Here is a 16,528-nt window from a genome sequence, read left to right as displayed (position 1 = left end):
CCCCTCCCCCCCGCAACTACTTCCCCTGCCTCTGAACTTGCTTAAAAACTGTTACATCTCTAATTTCTTCCAGTTCCGACAAAACGTTAGCTCGGTTTCTCTCTTCACAGATGCTACCTGACCTGCTGAGTATTTCCAGCACTTTGTTTTTATTTCAGATTTCCAGTACTTTGTTTTTTTTTTAAACATATAACCACTACAAAAATGACTAGCCTCACTGAATCAAATTTTTTTAAAGCTGCAATGGGAAGTCAGTGGGATTGGTATTCTGGTAGGATGAGATCAAATGGGTGTACGGCCTCCTTCATGTGACCCTATCTTATGATCCTGCTGGTCAGTTACATAGTAACCATGATTCAGAGATATGAATACTCCAGACCAACCTGTTCTGCTGGCTGAAGGATGACGAAAGAAACAAAAATTGCACAAAAGTTAAAAAAGGCGGTATTCCCAATAAAAGTTTGGTTCTGTATACTTTAGTTCCATTTTTAAATTCCTTTACATAGTCGTACTCCAGCAGGGAAGCAAACATACATTACTCTCCCACATTATGCTGATATTGGAATGCTCCCACCTCTTTGTATAAAAGTAACTGTCTTCAACATGTGTTTCTTTTCTGTTGTTTAGTCATAAACTGTTCCCTTCCATTTAAAATGCAGTACATTCCTCATTACATTGCCTGCAAGACCTTTCCTATTTCGGACACATAATTTTCACATTTTTTCTCAGAGATAAATCTATTTGTTTTATACCATATTCCAGACAATGAATTGCTTTAATAATCAACAAATCTCAATAAATCAGCAGAAATGCCAAAGCCATTCACTGTTTTGGGAATACATTTTATGGTCAACCAGGGCAGGGCCATTAGTGCTGGGAAATGGAACACTTTTCATTTTAGGCATCCAGTCTCAGCACCATACATTCCCAGGTCAGGGGCCAGGTATAACGCAGTCAGATACACAGGCAAGCGCTCTCAAATGCAACCTTCAAAAAGAATTCCACTGCATCCGAGTCACAATTATCCACTGGCCAACGTGGTGTCAAACGAAGGGCAGTTTTTAATGCTGCGAGAGCCCCTGACCACTTAGAACTGGATTGATCCTGTCACCTGTCATTTCACAAGGGATCTTTACTGCCAGCAGAGAGAGAAAATCATCCCATCAATTTTGGTATATCTGGACTCAAGTTCCAGAGATGGTCATTCATCTTTTTATCTGAGGTATGAAGTGCATCATCAACAGCTCCCATGTGCACAGACAGCTGAGGAACAGGATACAGCCCCATTTTCAAAAGATCAATAATTATAACAAAGTTGTTGCCATGTTAGTTTCTGATTAACAATTCAAGTTTATGCTTACAATTCCCTACTTGGCAAATTACTGATCACAGTCATGTCACTGGAGAAGGTGCCAAAGAGAGGCAAAATAACTCGCCAAAAGAGGGTCAGAAATATCAATTGGAGAGCCACCCTTTCCCACTCCAACCTCTTTGTGGACACATCAAAAGTAAAAACAGAGCCCTAGCTCACCCTATGAGCACACAGCCAAGGATTCAAAAACAATGACAGCCAGGAGCAGTTACTGTTTTAGAGACTGTAATCTAATCTTGGTGTGCAGGTGACAGTTAAAGCCATGTGAGCTGTGCTCTCGCAGTCAAAGACATAGGGACCCCTCAATTATGTTCCTGTGTTATAATCGCTCACATAAATCACAAACATACAAAAGAAACAAAATCATGCCAGGCCTTCAAAAAGATAGAAAACAAAAGACTGTGGATGCTGGAGATCTGAAAAAAAACAGAATCTGCTGGAAATACTGAGCACAGTCAGCAGGTCAGGCAGCATCTGTGGAAGCAGAAACAGAGTTGACGTTTCAGGTCCATGAAATGTCATCAACCTGAAATGTTAACTGTTTCTCTCTCCACAGATGCTGCCTGACCTGATGACTATTTCCAACATTTTCTGATTTTACTTCAAAAGATAGATATCTATTTGAAAATTTCTCAGTACAAAGGCTAACTATACATCAATCAATAACTAGGGCGACATGCTCCACATGCCCGATGTCAACAAAGCACACCTAACTCACTTCCTTCTGGGTGCTTACGCATGAGACGCTCAACCAAGGGTTGTTCTTGAATGACAAACGGTTAACAGAAGAGCTCCCAGTTCCCATTCAGTATAATTCATCATTCCTATATATGTATAGCTGGGTTTGATCAGGTTTGACTATACGATATTTTACATTAGCGCGTCACAAGCAGTTGTTTCTTCCATCAGTCTTGTTTGGATCTCTGTGATACATTACTCAAAAGGTATTGGTAAACTCCACCCCACCAAAGACAAGTCCCGTCAGTGTAGGTGGAAAAACTCTAATCACTTTGAACAATGCCCGGTGCAGTCAGTCGGGTGAAACAAAGCCGCTGCTGCGCCCGGCACCCACCTCACTCACCCAGAAAACAGTTGCGCACCCAAAATAACTCCTGCCTGCGGCTTGCTGCCGGTCACCCAGCGCACGGCGCAGGCTCTACCCCCGGGGCCGGGGGGAGGGAGGCTCTACCCCCGGGGCCCGGGGGGGGGGGGGAAGCTGTCGCCTCCCTTCAGCTCCAGCCACGGTTAAAGGCCGCGGGACCGGCGCCAGCCCATCAAGAGCCGAGAAACGCCCCATCAGTGTAGTAACAAGACAAAGCTTCACGGACAGCCGGAGAGCCGAGGCCGGGGGCCCGGAGGCTGGGACGGCTGCTCCTCCTCCCCCTGCCGCCGCCTGTCAGCGAATCCCCCGGGGGCGGGGGAGGCTTTGCTCGGTGGAGGAACCCCCGCAATCAGCTGACAGCCTCGGTGTAAACAAAGCCGTCGCGGCCTGACAGCGAAGGGTGGCCCGGGTCTCTCCGCTCCTCTTCTCCCCCCGGCCGCTCCTCACCTGCTCGCCGCCCCGCCGCCTCTTCACTCCCCGCTCCCGGCGCCGCATCCGCCGCACTCTTTCCCCGCGTCTCCCTCACTTCCGCTGCAGCGCGAGCCGCCGTGCTGGAAGTGTATCGGTCCGCGGCAAACAGTGCCCCTATTGTCCCGAGCGCAGGCTGGAGCCTTGCTGCTGTGGCATCAAGCTGCGCAGTGTCTTACCCTGGAGTCACATCAGCTGCACCACCAATCTGACTCGGTCAGTCTCAATATTTTCAGAGTGGGATAAATAGTGCAAGCATTTTTTTAAAATAATGTCATGAAAATAAACTAACCTTTCTCCAAATAGGTGAGATACTAACCATGTCTTTCGAAAGTGTTACGACTTTTTTGTCAGTTGACAGGAGTATGTGCAATTTGCATTGAGATGCAACGTTGCATCGCCAAAAATGGCACCCCATTGTCCTCTTTTAATTGGAACAAGTAAATTAAACAAATAAACTGTAATTAGGACTGTAAAACTTTAAATAAACCTTATCAAATCAAATTAAAATTTGGTTGTCCAAATCAATTATGCACTCCAGTCCCCGCGGCGCCCACCGGTCACGGAAGTAGGCATCCCATTGTTGTCACATTATGCCACCAGGTGTTTTGGCTTATCTCCTTCCTTGTTAACAAAGATAGAGTCCCTTTGAAAGATGCTAAGTTAGCCTCCTCAACTGAGGCATGCTACAATGGACATTTTTTTTTTATTCCTCGGGATATGGGCATTCCTGGCAAGGCTGCATTTATTGCCTTGAGAAGGTAGTGGTGGGCTTTCTTCAACTGCTGCAGCCCTTGTGACGATGGTGCTCCCATGATGGTGTTCAGTTAGGATTGCCAACCCTCCAGAATTGTCCTCGAGTCTTCAGGAATTAAAATTAATCTCCTGGGCATTGCTGCAAGCAAACCGGAAAGAAAATCACTGGTGCATTAAAAAATGTTTTTTTCCATTGAACACTAGTTATAAAGGAATTGGAGATGGGAAAAAATGCTGTTTGACTAACGGTCAAGAATCATCCAATCAGGTAACAAAATCTGTTCACTTTCTAGTTGGCATAGGAAGGTGATATGTCGCGAGGATGGACGTGTCAGGAGACCAATAGTGGGAGTGTGGGGCGCGGTGGTTGGGTGCGGGAGACCAGGTGATGAAACCTCCTGGAATACCTCCAACCAGTAATGGCAACCCTATATTAAGTAGGAAATTCTAGTATTTTTACCTAATAGCAGTGAAGGAACAGTGCTATATATCAGGATGGTGTATGACTTGGAGGGGAACTTGAAGGTGATGGTTCTCATGATATTGTTAACTGACATTGGGCCAGCGAGGGGAAAATCATCCAAATTCAGTGACTCCTGCTGCAAAGAGCTTACATGTGGATATCAATTGTGAACACATTCTGGCTTAGCTATGATGGCCACCATGGTGAAGCAGCCTGCTAACAATCATTGTCCAGGTTCACACATAAATAATGACAATGTGGGTGAGATCACAGAGAAAGCCTGTAAAATATACCACAACATGAGCCAGTGCCTTCAAAAGAGCAGGAAAGAAAATTAGGATGGGGTGAAAAAGTATTATTTGGTCGTGAAAAGTTCTCACACAGGTTCAACTCTTGGAACAGATCAGATTAGTATGATCTGGGTACTAAGTATAAAAGCTGTCAGGTTGGCTGTCTAACAAAGTTGACAGATGCTACTTCTGCTGAAACTCAGTTTTTAATGTTAGCTTTTAAGTAAACATTTATTTATGAAGTAGTACACATTTTGGGGTGGATACAATGATGCAATCATGTCATCAATCGTATCTCAGCTCCTGACTAATCTATAATCAAAGTGTTTCTGTGTATTCCTCTGTTGCTTTAAACATCTTTCTGTGTACTGTCAAAAATGAATTACTTTGGAAACACTGTAGATGTGGGACTGTTTTATTAAGGAGTCCAAGCAAAACTGAGGTTAAAGTGGGTGAAAGGGAAAACCCTCCAATGACTGGAGTCATATCTGACACAACAATAACAATTGCATTTATATAGCAGCTTTACTGTAGTAAAACATCCCAAGGTACTTCACAGGAGTGTTATCAGACAGAATTTTGACACTGAGCCACATAAGGAGATATTAGGATAGGTGACCAAAAGCTTGCTCAAAGAGGTAGGACTTAAGGAATGTCTTAAAGGAGGACAGAGAGGAACAGTTTAAGGACGGAATTCCAGAGCTTAGGGCGTAGACAGCTGAAGGCACGGTCTCCAATGGAGGGGCGAACAATATTAGGGATGCACAAGAGGTTAGAACACAGAATTCTCGGAGGGTTGAAGGGCTGGAGGAGTTTACAGAGATAGGGAGGAGTGAGGCCATGGAGGGATTTGAACAAGGATGAGAATTTTAAATTTGAGGCATTGCCAGACTGGGAGTCAATGTAGATCAGCGAGCACAGGGGTGATGAGTGAATGAGACATGGTGTGAGCCAGGAGGGCATTGGAATAGTCAACTCAGGAGGTAACAAAAGCATGGATGAGGGTTTCAGCAGCAGATGGGCTGAGGAAAGGGCAGAGACGGGCAATACTACAGAGGTGGAAGTAGGCAGTCTTGGTGATGGAGAGAACATGGGATAGGAAGCTCAGCTGAGGGTCAAAGAGGATGCCGAGGTTGCAAACAGTCTGGTTCAGCAAGGGAGAGAGATGGAATCAGTGGCTAGGAACAGAGATTGTGGCGGGGGCCAAAGACAATGGCTTCAGTCTTCCCAATATTTAATTGGAGGAGATTTCTGCTTATCCAATACTGGATGTCGACAAGCAGCATGACAGATCAGAGGCAGTGGAGGGTTCGAGAAATGGTGGTGAGATAGAGCGGCACAAAGGAAGACCATTGTGATTGTTGACCGCCAATCATCACAACCCCAGGACATTTCGCTGCAGGAGTTACTCAGGGAAAAGTCCTTGGCGTAATCATTTCCAGCTGATTCATCAATAACTTTCGCTCCATCATAATGTCAGGAGTGGGGCAGTTCACTGATCATTCCACACTGTTCAGTTCCATTTACAACTCCTCCGATAATGAAGAGGCCCAAGCCGGCCTACAGGAGGATCTGGATAATATCCAGACTAGGACTGACAAGTGACAGGTAACGTTCACACCACGTAAGTACCAGCTAATGAGCATCTTTAACTAGAGAAATCCCAGCCATCTCCCCCGACCTTCAATGACACCACCATCACCAAGTCTCCCACCATTATTTTGGGTCACCATTGACCAGAAGCTTAATTGGATCAGTGATATTAATACAGTGATCACAAGAGCAGGGCAGGGGCTGGGTACTCTGCAATGAGTGGCTCACCTCCTGACCCCTCATTGCCTTTCTACCATCTACAAAGCTCGTCAGAAGCAATGTTCCCTTTAAGCTACGCGGCCGTGCAGCTCTCGGGACCTCCCGCGCAGCTGGCCCGCCGGCTTTTCAATGCGAAAAACTGTGGGGTTATTTTGAATGGGCCACGCAACCCCTTAAAGGAGCTGCGCACCCAAAAAAAATTAAGAAGGAACATTGGTCAGGAGTTTGACGGAAAAGCCACCACTCAGTTGGATGGGTGCACAGACATCAACACTCAAGAAACTCAACAACAACTAGGACAGAACAGGTCACTTTATCAGCACCCCTGACACTGCATTTAATATTCACCCCCTCCATCACCAGTGCACTGTGGCGGCAGTATGTATGACCTACAGGAGGCACTGCAGCAACTCACCAAAGTTACTTTGACAGCTCTTGTGACCTCTACCACTGAAAATACAAGAGCAGCAATTCCACGGGAACACTATCTGTCCAAGTTCTCCTTCAAGTCACAAATCATCCTTCATTGTCGCTGGGTCAATATCCTGGAATTCCCCACCTGACACATTGTGGGAGAACCACCACCACAAGAACTGCAGTATTACAAGGGGAAGGCCCAACACTAACTTCCCAGGGCAAGTAGGGATGGGCAATAAGTGTGGTCCTGCCAGTGTCCCCCCACAGTTTAAGAACAAATTAAAAAAATAATAAATAAACATCTGTTTTATAGCTGGTGGTTATTTGGACTTAATTTATACTGCAAAAATATCCTTCCAAACCATATGCAGTTCATTGCTGCTGATTTTGAGTGCGCATAGCAGCAATGTGGTAATGGGTCCTGTGCAGGGCAAATATTAGCTAGCGTTTTCCTGTGCGCATAGGAATTCTGAAGTTATCTGGGTGTCTTGCGTCACTGCAGATTTCTGTGTTTGCAAGGCTGCTAAAGTGGGATGAAAGTGCAAAGGGTTTAGAAACTGGTAATTCAGTTGATTTTATCTGGCCGAACCAGTTTAGAAGTTTTACTGTAACATAGTCTGAGGGTGCTCGATACTGTGAAATCCATCCCATTTATATTATGATAGAATTCCACAAGAGTGGAGTAATAAATTGGTGAACTTGTGACTTTATTTTCTGGTTGATGTAATGTACCTTCTCCTTTCAGACCAGTACGTGGAAAAAAATCATTGCTGGCCAGGAGTAGGAGAGAGGGTTGAACTGCTTAACTTTCCAGTGGCCTGAAAAACATAGGGGGGATTTTTTTGGGGGGTCAGTAGGCACGTTTGGTGGCGGGTTGGGTGGGAAAACATTTTTTTGACAGCAGGTACGGAACCCATTGTCAAGCTGCCTCCACGCTAGTCTCCCAGATGTCGGGTCTGCCATCACTGAACAGACCCAACACCAAGCGGCGGGGGACACAATTTAGATCATTAGAGAGATTGTTAAGAGGCACTTAAATAGTATTCTAAGCTCACCTTTCAATTTTACGTGTTTCTCCATGGGTTACATGCAGCTCGGGGATCATGTCAGCTCAGCAGGTTGTGAGTGGATTCAGCATTGAATTATCTGATTACTTGACAGCTGCAAATGTGCTATAGAAGCTCCCATCTCATAGCTTTCCAAGCTCAGAAACTGTTGCTTACTGCTTTTGGAAGACAGATTGAGCTTTATGCAGCTTGCAAGTGTTTGGAGCCAACTCTCTATCCAGGGCCACCTCATTGGAACAACCTCTCTCACCATTGACAGGTTACTTCTGTCATCTCAACTTCACCTGCCATCTATTCCATCAGCATCGTTGCCCTTGAAACTACCTCACCTTGGTCCTCAGAATCCCACCACGATCAGCCCCAACGCCAGCAGCACCAAGCACACCAGCAGCACCAACAACAACACCAACCTTCTCCGCAATCAACTGATGCTGCACAGGGAATCAGTACCCGACCACATTGTTGCCCAGGACGCCAAGGATGGCCTCACCATGGCCAGATTTACATAACTTGATGCTGTACACCCTGGCTGCCACATGATGCGCCAGGTTGGCACCACCACACACCAACACCATAAAGCATCCCTACAATGCCCAAGCCATTCCTTTCACACTCAGCACCATTGCAGGGGATACCATTATACCTCACCATTCACTGCAACTCACTAAGCCACTTCCAAAAGTGCACACAAATCTGTCCAAGAATGCAAACTGTTGAAAATAAAGATTTCAATGTTTGACAGCACATTAACAGAAATGTCACATGAACATTGGCTAAAACACCCTTGTGTGTTGATAGTTGGTATGATTGGACTAGGATGAGGGTGAGTGTGAGGGGTGGCTAGTGAGATGGGGAAGTGATAATGTAGATAGAGAGGAATGAGTGGAGGTGCAAGGTAAGTTGGTGTGAGTATGGATGTGCCGGAGTAGGGTAGGGAAGGCAGAGTTATGGGGATCTGATGAGTGGCACAGCAGGATGAAGTTGAGTATGGCATTGCAGTAATGTTTCGTGATCTACTGGGATCATTGAAAGATTTGCGCCACTGCAGCCTGGTCCTCCTGACGACATCCCTGCTTGTCCTCCTGTGCAATGTGTAACCAAGCTGCATTGATCTCCTGGGAAGATCTCTTCCGCCCATGGGAAAGGAAAAGGACCTCCCTGCGTGCTGTGACTCCCGCCATAATCATATGGCGGGAGTCATGGGAGAACCTGGGTACAACCCTGCACCTCTGCAGTCATTGTCAGTGTTTGCAGCACTTCAATGCTGTAGAACACTGACAGCACAACTGTCAAAATCAATTTGCACACGGTCCCTTTAAGAAAACCGGCTGAGGGCGCGTCATCAAGTGATGTCATCAGACCCGCTTCCTTCAATTGGACAGGAAACGTACTGGGCGGGCTTAACAAGCCCAATCAACGTAAAATCTTTTCACAGAGCGGGCTGGAGCCCAAGACCGCACAAAGTGGAGGAGAGACATCCGGGAGGGCGCCAATTACCTCGAGTCTCTTCGCCGGGAGCAGGCGCAAGCAGCGCAAGGAGCGCACGTCAACCCAAGCACCCCACCCACCCACCCCTTCAACCACCGTCTGCCCCACCTGTGACAGAGACTGTAGGTCCCGCATTGGACTCATCAGTCACCTGAGAACTTATTTTTATTGTGGAAGCAAGTCATCCTTGGTTCCGAGGGACTGCCTAAGAGAGAGATAGTTGCATCTTCCTTCAACAGCAGCATTTCAATTGCTTGTGGCAGTCACATTGTCTTTGAAGACAGCAGCCAAACCCATCACTTTGAATAAGTCTGGTATCTCTGGAGACATCAGTACCAGCTCATTTACTTTGCACTAGTCAGGGCTGCTATTGGCAGCACTGTGAGGTAAAAGAACAGGAAATTTGTGAAAGATAAGAATAAAAAAGGGTTGGGCTCATTGGCTCTAATGCCCTTTTCTGGTTTCTAAACATTCTTATGAGCAACATAAAATCTGAATATTTGCAATCTGAGGTTAGAGAATGAGATGTTATATAAAACATCTCGTTCTCTGAGCTTAGGTATTAAATATTCTAATTGCAGATATATACATACACACACACGTGTATATGCTTATATATATTATATATATATGTGGGATCGCTGATACGTGGGCAGTTTAAAAAGAGGGGAAATCCATTAAGCCCAAAGACTTTGGCCCCAAACATCTGAGCGCTTATATTCCTGGCTCTCAATTACTTTTTCATCACAAAAAGCTTATGTTGACCAACTTGACCCAATTCTAATTTTTCACAACATGTCAGGTCAAAGCAGTCACTAAAAGCTCTCCACAATGGAAATAAATCTATTCCAGACAGAACACCGATTAGTGATTACTTACATTAATTCCAGAGGGAAAAGCCAACGGTCTAGAAAATTAAGAGAATTGTCAAATTGAGATACTATGCAACCAGTCATATAGTACCAAAGAAAGCTGTACTATTCCCATTCTGGATTGAAGGAAGTCCACAGTGATCAGCACAGACTGACTAACTGCAACATCTCCATTGTGGTTCTCTCTTAATTCAGCAATATTCCTGTCTCCAATCAGTTTCTAGATCTCCAAAAGCTGTATTATTGGATCTAGTGTTCCAGCAGTTATCCCACTCTTTGTTCAATGTCCCTTTTTTATAATGACAACACAACACAGCGGTGCATCAGTGTATCAGATTCAGTAGATATGCTTCAGCACACTCCTTCCTCCTCCATTCCCAACTGAGTAGTGTCCAGGGTACAGTGCAAGGTGAGAGGGTGTGACAATACAGTAGCAAATTATATCCAAGTGTGTGCTACCCTGGACACAGTAGCAAGCTGCGAAAGAGTTTGGTAAGAGGAAGAGAGATTGTGACTAATAGTTATGTCCATATGAAATTGTTTGTGCTTTTTATTTTATATCAAAATATTCAATCGGAACAAAATCTGAATGGGCAGTACTGCTGATATGTGACAAGGGATGGTGGAGATGGCAGCGATTCATATAGTTGATCTCTTTTGGTGATACAAGTGAGCATGGTGCTTTAGCCAATGCCTCAGCACATTTCTTTCCCACAGAAGAGCAAATAAAACATTTGGAAACAAAAGGCCCTTAATTGCTCAATGGGTAGCAAACTCCCCAGTGTAACTGTTAGAAAAATATCCTGGAATGAGATCAGGCAACACTGGAATGAGATCAGGCAACATATTTGAATATGAGTGCCTATTTGCTAAAAAAATTTTTTTGCAGCTACCCACAAACATTGCCATAGTAACTATAAGCAGATGACTGCAAGATCACAGATTTACTTAAAGGGGGAAAACCTGCTTTTTTCTCACAGAAGGAGGAAGGGAGAAAGCAGACTGAGATAGCAGTGTAGAAAAATGAGAACAAGAGCAAAATGTGCAAGAGCCATACAAAGAGAAAATGTGAAAGACAAACAGAAAGACACATAGAAACATAGAAGATAGGAGCAGGAGTAGGCCATTCGGCCCCTCGAGCCTGCTCCGCCATTCAATAAGATCATGGCTGATCATCCAAATTCAGTACCCTGTCCCTGCCTTCTCCCCATATCCCTTGATCCCTTTAGCCTTAAGAAATATATCTAACTCCTTCTTGAATATATTTAATGAATTGGCCTCCACTGCCTTCTGTGGTAGAGAATTCCACAGGTTCACCACTCTCTGGGTGAAGAAATTCCTCCTCATCTCTGTCCTAAATGGCTTGCCCCTTATCTTTAGCCTGTGGCCTCTGGTTCTGGACTCCCCCGCCATCAGGAACATCCTTCCTGCATCTAGTCTGCCTAGTCCTGTTAGAATTTTATATGTTTCAATGAGATCCCCTCTCATTTTTCTAAATTCCAGCGAGTATAAGCCCAATTGACCCAATCTCTCCTTATACGTCATTCATGCCATCCCAGGTATCAGTCTGGTGAATCTTTGCTGCACTCCCTCCATGGCAAGAACATCCTTCCTCAGATAAGGCGACCAGAACTGCACACACTACTCAAGGTGTGGTCTCACCAAGGCCCTGTACAACTGCAGCAAGACATCCTTGCTCCTGTACTCGAATCCTCTCGCTATGAAGGCCAACATACCATTTGCCTTCTTAACCGCCTGCTGCACTTGCATGCTTACCTTCAGTGACTGGTGCACAAGGACACCCAGGTCTCGTTGCACTTCCCCTTCTCCCAATCTATTGCTGTTCAGATAATAATCTGCCTTCCTGTTTTTGCCACCGAAGTGGATAACCTTGCATTTATCCACATTATACTGCATTTGCCATGCATCTGCCCAATCACCCAACCTGTCCAAATCATACTGGACATACTACAGAGAGGAAGATAGGAAGAATTAAATTTTTTTCCCCGTTTTCCGGCCATAATGTGATGGATTCTTGTGATGGTGGAGGGAAAGCCAGTCTATAACCCTGTTGTCATTTTCCTTCACCCAATGGAATCACACCGATGCATGCAAATTTTATTTAAATAAGTGCCTGAAGCACAATGGTGGATTTTCTTACTTTACTGTCTATGGACCACCTTAAAAAAACGCTGGTTGCCAAGTTAGATGGATGTACTGTTAAAGGCCAGCTTATTAGGATAGTGCACTTGGTCAAACATTGGGGGCGATTTTCTGTCGTCGTCGGAGGTGGGTTTGGAGGCGGGAAAATCAAATTCAAAGAGGTCAGGTTCAGAACCCGCCTCCGCAGGATTTTGCCGGTGCCGGTTTTGGAGGTCGGGAAACGGTCCCGCCTCCAGCTGGCCATTGCGCTATTTAACCTCCTTAAATGCTCGGCCTCTCTAAGCCTATTATGAGAGGCCTTCCTGATTTTTCCAGCATTTCGGCGTGATCCACGCACCTCCTGAACCACGCCAGGTAAACCTGGCAGGTTGACTCGTGGGTGGCCTCCTCACTGCTACAGGTCTAAAAAGACATTGTTTATTGCAGCAAGGATTACTTGCAGGTGCCAGACCTTGGCTTTAAAAGGTCTCTGAGCACTTTTAGAAGGCCTTTCGAAGTCGGAGGTGCTGCAGCTTGAATCAATCAACTGTGGGACCTCCTTGTAAGACCCTCTCCCTGCTTGCAGTGAGCGCTTCCCCAAAGGAGGCATCTACAAGCAGAATGGGAACCATTCATTTTCTTTCTGCATGGACCTCAGATGAGGAGGAGGAGGAGGATCTGGATGAGGAGGAGGAGGCGGTCAGAGCGCCAGTGTATCGACCAGTGGCAGCGGCAACACGCGAGCATATGGCTGCCCGGGATGCAAGCAATGAACTTATCATGGCCAGACTTGCATAGGTTGCCCAAGTTGGCACATGTCCTTTGCTCCATCCTAGGACATCATTGACAATGGACATGATTCTCTGGCCTCCTTTCACTCAGGCCACCAACCTGACAACGCAAGTGTGCTGGTGCCCACAATGTGGAGCTGCCTAAGGCGAAAGAACAGATGGCATAATGCCAATATTTTGGCTTCAAATCATTTTAATACTTTCCATCAAGGATGGCATTTCATCATTACACAGAAACTGCACACAGATCTGGAGGTTATATCCCTTGCCAGCTGTACCCACACAGCCTTGGTTTCTTTGGCAGGCCCCTTCCTCCGAGATGAGTGGAAGAGCACCTCCATGCTAGCTGTCACCCCCACAAACAACATTTGCAGCGCCTCACCCGAGAGCCTCAGGTAGGCCCTTGCCTTGGAATTGGACATAGTGGTTTCTCAAAAGATGTTGGACGTGGTGCAGGAGACGCAGAAATGCTGTGGAATGAGCCAAGGGAGCAAGAAGTCATAAAATCAGACTGGAAAAGTGCCGTCAACAGAGGCGAGTTTCAGTCCCAAAACACTAATTGAGCAAGGGCATCCCACACCTCTGAAATCAAGTGGCCAATCATAGGTTTCAAAATTTGCGATTTTCCCATCAGTGGAGGCGAGTTTCAAACCCACCCAAAATGAAACCCGCCTCCATCTCGCCACCAGTGGGAAAATCGCCCCCATGGTTATTGAAGAATTGTTTATATTTGGGGGCGGGGTTGGGTGGGGAAGTTCTATCTGCAGTTTGCTAATAGTTTCTGCTTCACCACTGGTACTGGAGATTTTTTTTATATTTCAGTCATGAACCACAGGACACACTGGTGGTTCCACTGGGGAAGCCCCTACACCTTTTCATAGAGTCATAGAAACTTACAGCACAGAAGGAGGCCATTCGGCCCGTCGTGGCTCTTTAAAAGAGCAGTCGTGCTTCGTCCCACTTCCCCGCTTTTTGTCTGTAACCCTGTATGTGGCTCATTCTCAAGTAGCTGTCTAACTCGGTTTTAAAATTATTTATGGAATCAGCTTCCACCATCTTCCACATAATAAGCTTGCCAGCAAAGTTGAAGCCCATGGAATAAAAGGGACAGTGCCAGCATGGATACAAAATTGGCTAAGTGACAGGAAACAAAGAGTAGTGGTGAATGGTTGTTTTTCGGACTGGAGGAAGGTATACAGTGGTATTTCCCAGGGGTCAGTACTAGGACCACTGCTTTTCTTGATACAGGGATATATTAATGGCCCAGAAATTCGGGTCTCCACGGGTGAGTGCGCATGGGGTACTCTCCCGTAGGCCCAATGGAAGTGCCGGTTTCCTGCATGCGCTGCGCATGCGCGGGAAACCGGCACTTACGTTCCCCTGAAAGCAGGGGTTCAGAGGTCGAATGTGTGCGCGGGGGAGGCAGCGCATGCACATCGAACTTCGTTTTTTTTTTTTAGAGGTTTTCCCGGGAAGGTAAGTCTGCAGAAGTTAGACATGTAAAAAACAGCCGCAAGGCCTGCTTTTTACAAGGTAAGTGGTGAATTAATTAAAATTAAAACATTTTTTCCACAGGTTTATTATTTTTAAATACTTTAAAGCAAGGTAAGTTTATTTTTAGCCCCATTAGAAAATAAAATTATTTTTTTCAAAAATTTAAATGATTGTTTAAAATAGTTATTTCATGTAATTTATAGTTTATTTAAAAAATGTGATGTTTTTTAAAAATTTATTTGAAGATTTAGTGATATTTTGTAAGAAGGGGCCCGTAGTATTTCTGAGTTTGACAGCACCTCCTGTCAGACTTATGAATGGAGCATTCCCTGCTCCGATTGGCTCTCCATGGCCCACGTGATCCCAGGGGATGCATCGAACTAACTGCACCCCTGGAATACGCAAGCACTGCGCGCCGGCAGCTGATCCAGGCCCCGGATCGGAATTCCACGGGGGCCCACAGCTCAGCGGCCGGCGCGCAAGATAAGTGCAGGTCGGGGGCTTGTACCCGCGGGAAGCCCCCGACCCGAATTTCTGGGCCAATGACTTGGACTTGGGAGTACAGGGCACAATTTCAAAATTTGCAGATGACACAAAACTTGGAAGTATAATGAACAGTGAGGAGGATTGGGATAGCCTTCAAGAGGATATAGACAGGCTGATGGAATGGGCGGACACGTGGCAGATGAAATTTAACACAGAAAAGTACAAAGTGATACATTTTGGTAGGAAGAATGAGGAGAGGCAATATAAACTATAGGGTACAATCCTAAAGGGGGTGCATGAACAAGGGTACAATCCTAAAGGGGGTGCATGAACAGAGAGACCTGGGAGTATATGTGCACAAATCGTTGAAGGTGGCAGGGCAGGTTGAGAAAGTGGTTAAAAAAGAATATGATATACTGGGCTTCATACATAGAGGCACAGAGTACCAAGCAAGGAAGTTCTGATGAACCTTTATAAAACACTGGTTTGGCCTCAATTGGAGTACTGTGTCCAATTCTGGGCACTGCACTTTAGGAAGGTTGTGAAGGCCTTAGAGAGGGTGCAGAAAAGATTCACGAGAATGATTCTGGGGATGACCGACTTCAGTTACGTGGATAGACTGGAGAATCTGGGGTTGTTCTCCTTAGAGCAGAGAAGGTTGAGAGGAGATTTGATAGATGTATTCAAAATCATGAGGGGTCTAGACAGAGTAGATAGAGAGAAACTGTTCCCATTGGCGGAAGGGTCGCGAACCAGAGGACACAGATGATTAGGTGATTAGCAGAAGAACCAAAAGCGACATGAGGAAAAACATTTTTACACAGCGAGTTGTTAGGATCTGGAATGCACTGCCTGAGAGAGTGGTGGAGGCAGACTCAGTCGTGGCTTTCAAAAGGGGAGGAAAAAATTTGCAGGGCTACGGGGAAAGGGCGAGGGAATGGGACTAGCTGAAGTGCTCTTGCAGAGAGCCTCGATGGGCCGAATGGCCTCCTTCAGTGCTGTAACCATTCTATGATTCTATCTTTTCAGATGGTGTTCAGAACCTGTGTTTTGATGACGAGGCAAAGGAAAGTGAAGTAGGGCAATAGGATAAGCAGGCAACTGAGGCCTTGCTTCAGGAAGAAGTCGTCCAGGATTCAGCTCATAAGGAACATCTTGAGCTAAATAAAATCCATGCCAACTGCAAAATCAGTCCTATTGTGGTCTCCGTCTGGCAACAACACAAACTGTCACGTAGCTCTCCTGACAACTAGAAACATAGAAACATAGAAGATAGGAGCAGGAGTAGGCCATTCGGCCCCTCGAGCCTGCTCTGCCATTCAATGCGATAATGGCTGATCATCCAAATTCAGTACCCGGTCCCTGCTTTCTCCCCATACCCTTTGATCCCTTTAGCCTTAAGAAATATATCCAATTCCTTCTTGAATATATTTAATGTATTGGCCTCCACTACCTTCTGTGGTAGAGAATTCCACAGGTTCACCACTCTCTGGGTGAAGAAATTCCTC

At 45.6% G+C, this 16,528-nt stretch overlaps 1 protein-coding gene and 1 long non-coding RNA gene across 7 annotated transcripts in view; one reads left to right on the top strand and one right to left on the bottom strand.

Moving 5' to 3' along the window:
• Window positions 1–3,016, bottom strand: part of rab5b (RAB5B, member RAS oncogene family) — a 74,189-nt gene extending 71,173 nt beyond the window's left edge. For 4 of the 6 annotated variants that reach the window (XM_085985771.1, XM_085985770.1, XM_085985767.1 and 1 more), the window contains exon 1: window positions 2,922–3,016. The gene's annotated coding sequence lies outside the window, so the exon portion shown is untranslated. Of the gene's footprint in view, window positions 1–2,453; window positions 2,531–2,921 lie in introns of those variants that run through there. The other 2 variants (XM_085985773.1, XM_085985774.1) reach the window with 2 other exon arrangements.
• A 52-nt stretch (window positions 3,017–3,068) lies between these two features.
• LOC147120188 (uncharacterized) lies at window positions 3,069–16,208 on the top strand. Its single transcript, XR_015078139.1, has 3 exons — window positions 3,069–3,158; window positions 3,903–3,966; window positions 16,050–16,208. It is a non-coding gene; the product is annotated as an uncharacterized LOC147120188 (long non-coding RNA).
• Window positions 16,209–16,528: the final 320 nt, after the last annotated feature.

This window comes from Somniosus microcephalus, chromosome 4, assembly GCF_052327205.1.
Source record: "Somniosus microcephalus isolate GS21.2 chromosome 4, FLI_Smic_1.0, whole genome shotgun sequence".
Taxonomy (NCBI): domain Eukaryota; kingdom Metazoa; phylum Chordata; class Chondrichthyes; order Squaliformes; family Somniosidae; genus Somniosus; species Somniosus microcephalus.
This window is presented reverse-complemented; position numbering and strand designations above follow the sequence as displayed.